The sequence below is a fragment of the Lepidochelys kempii genome, chromosome 4, assembly GCF_965140265.1.
Source record: "Lepidochelys kempii isolate rLepKem1 chromosome 4, rLepKem1.hap2, whole genome shotgun sequence".
Taxonomy (NCBI): domain Eukaryota; kingdom Metazoa; phylum Chordata; order Testudines; family Cheloniidae; genus Lepidochelys; species Lepidochelys kempii.
The window spans coordinates 57,357,014-57,360,785 of record NC_133259.1 but is presented as its reverse complement, the minus strand read 5'-3'; positions in this window follow the sequence as shown (position 1 = coordinate 57,360,785).

Sequence of the window (3,772 nt, the reverse complement as noted above, 5' to 3'; positions counted from 1 at the left end):
TAGGAGCACCACAATAAGAGCTAATTAGTGCAGTGTTTCCACACTAGCCATGCTGTTTCCATTGCAGTTTTATCCCACATCCATTTTTGGATGCACCACACTATTATAGTTCCACTGCCCTTTAGACACCTATCCCACAGACCCCAGCACACCTCCCTGAAACAGCAACTTGGAGGAGATTTCAAAAGGCTTTCTGTGACCTGTAGTAGAAGAGCCTGAAGTTAAACTTCCATAGTTCCTCACAAAATCCCCTAAAAACGTAGGAGCTAGTGTCATTTCTAATTCTCGTATTCAGAATGGACTCCAGGATGCATGTTTAATACTTGCTGCTTGTTCAGCAAGAGAAGTTTCTACTGGAGCTTTTGACAAGTATTTCAAAATACTTTTCAGCTGCAATATAAACCAGATTAACAATATGTATATGTTAAAGCTCATTGAAGTTAATAAGAGTGTTTCACCAATTTAGCAAAGCATTTTAGCTCATGCTTAAAACCATCCCTATTCAGCAACACAATTAATTAAGCATGTACTTAAGTGTTTTGCTGAATATACTTATTCAGCATTATGCATATGCTTAATTAATTGTGTTGCTGAATAGGGATGAACTGCTTAATCGGGGCCTTAGTGAGGGGATATGATCTGTCTTGTCTTCTGTACTCCGATGTTTTATGCCACCATTTTGTCCAAATCAATCACATTGAGGGGCCACCAGCATGCTAGAAAAAACAGTTTGAGAGGCCACATGCTGTCTACAGGTTGTGCACTATAGGAAAGCAGATTCTTATGAAAATTGCTGGAAGAACCAATGAATATGTCAGTACAAGTAAGGGGATGGGTATGGGTTAATGAGACACTGGTGAATGACTCAAATGAAGGGAAAATAAGAAGGGATCATTGATAATACTGATTAAGACAAAATTGGTTATGCAGTATCTTTACTTAGAATATATTTTGGTAAAATGCAGCTGAAATTTCCTTTCTTTCTGATGCAGACGAGGTATCTCCTGACATGCCTTGGAGTTTGCAAGCAATTATGGGTGACATCTAAAGCTTAAGCTAAAGAAAAGTTGAGCTAAATCGGCTTGTTTTGTTCAATATCAACATAATTTCTTGACAGACTGAAGATTCAAATTCTAGTATCACCAATGACAGGCTCTCACTGTAAATTCATTTATTAATTCACAGATGTTTAAAAATATATCTGTAAGCCAGTAATCATGAACACCAAATATGCGATGCGGGAACATGAAAGAAAAATACTCAGATTTCAGTTAAAAACAAAAGTAAATAAAATGCTTTAAGTTGATCAAAATGCTCGTTTAAATGAGATAGCATTATAAAATATGAACCAAAATCAAGTGATTACTATTTAACACATGCTGCAGAAATCTCCTCACCAAATTAAGAGTCTCCTTCTGACAAAGATAAATCTCTATTTCAAAATTAAGTTGTTCAGTTTTTAAAATGAGTAAACAGAATGACTTGGGTAATTATAGGCCTGTCAGCCTGATATCAGTCCCAGGCATGATAATGGAGAGGTTGATAAGGGACTTGATTAATAAAGAATTAAAGGAGGGTAATATAATTAATGCAAATCAGCCTGGGTTTATGGAAAATAGATCTTGTCAAACTAACTTGATATCTACTTTTGATGAGATTACGAGTTTGGTTGACAAAGGTAATAGTGCTGATATAATATACTTACACTTGTGTAAGGTGTTTTACTTGGTAGTGCATGGCATTTTGATTAAAAAATTAGAATGATATAAAATTAACATGTCACACATTAAAGGGATTAAAAACTGGAGAACTGATAAGACTCAAAATGTAACTGTAAATGAGGAATCATCAATGTGTGGTTGTATTTATTTATGTATTTATTTTACTATAATTGAACTCTAGTGTAGTGATGTGTAAAGTAAAATCTAATAAATTGGCGTACACAGTTCCTTTGAAAATGGAGGATCTGGGATATCTGTGATCAGGGCTGGACACCATCCAGGGACACTTTCAAGGGACCCAAGGGTTGGGATACATCTATTGTCAACTGGAGAGGCATAAGCCTCATTTCCATTCCACTTTCCTGATAGTAAGGAGAGGGCAAGGACATTGAAAACCCTGAGGTGTGAAGCTAAGCCCCATACACAAGGGTTAGGAACTGGACTGAAAAGCCTTCCTGCTGGGAGGCAAGGCAGGAAACTGGGTGTGCTACCCACTAGGCCACCTGGCCCTCCGAGGACTCGATTATATCAACCTGCAGGGGCAAAGGTAAGGCTGGCATAACTGAGAGGAGAGTGCTTGAGTGCTGATAGGGTGGTTATGTTCGGGAGCTGACACAAGTTAGCTCGCACAGTCAAGAATCATGCTGTAAACAGGAAGCAACAAAGTGACTCACAGCCCTGTGTGCCTTGAGAAGCGTCACAACCACTCACACCCATTTACTTAGGCTTTGCCCATGGAAAGAGCATATGATCTGTGGAGGATTATGAATATTTGTTTTCTCAACTCTGTTTGCAGAACAGCATTATTGTATGTGCACTGCATTCAGTTTTCTCTAGCTCATCTTGCAGACTGAGTTAAAATGGAATATTGCACACTGGATAGTCAGAGATCAGTGAGGACTTGTGTGGTTTCCTGTTCCCAGAAGTAGCCACAGAAAGGATGACTGTTTGCTCATTGATTTTAATGGGAACTTCCAATGCTCACATACAAGGGGTTGAATTTTGTCTTGGTGCAATTTTAAGAATCTCAGAGACTAACACAGCTGCAAGTGGCAGCCAAAATCACTTTAGGGAGTGGTTGATGAGCGCCTCATGAACCAAAACACACATGTATTTACATCATTTACCACACTGCTTTTTTATTTGTATATTTCATTTGCAGTTCCTTTTCTGTTCAATAAGAGGAATGATGGGTTGCAATATGGTCAATGTTACAGACAAAAATTGGGGTAATTTGTGAGATAGGCCTCAGTAGTGATACAAGAGGTCTCTCACAGAAAAGTCTTCAAGAATTCAATAGAGAATTAGAACCTTTCTACAGAATTTCTAGAGCAACCTATCAGGGCCACAAGCTCTGAAGTAAACTTGATGTCCAGACATCTTCTCAGAGGCTGTTGAAGGGCTTGGACCATGGCAGTGGCTGCTTGTATATGAGCATCCACATCTTTCAAAAAAACTTCCTCCACCAACACGGTCTATCGAGCTTCCAAAGTGTTTGACAGTTGCCACCTGCTTCATATCCCATCTGGACAGGTTAACACTGAACAATTGTAATCTGGAGCCTGGAGGCTGCTTGATGGTGATGGTAAGGGACTTCATTTTATCTGTATTAGTAACCAGACCAATTGCACGCTGCTTCTTGCCTGACCAGACTGGCCATCCGTTGAAGTTTCCAATAACACTTAAACTGTGAGTACAATTTTTATTTATATAAATATACATATATACATACACATCCTAATAAGTGAGGGTGCTCATCATGGGATCAGAGCTTAAAGCTTTACCTCCCCCGCAAAATACAAGTGTATCAGTTTAATCTATGATGATTTTACTGGCAGCTAACAGTAAGAAAAAACAAACCTGTGGAAAGAACAAACATCATCAATCTGCACACAGCTGCTCTTCTGACAAAAAAGAATTATTATTATTTGTATTGTGGTAGTGTCTGGGGTCCTCAATCAGGGTTCCCCTTGTGCTAGACATTACAAACACATAGCCAGTCCTTCCTCTGAAGAACCTTCAATTTAAGTATAAGATGACAGACAACAGGT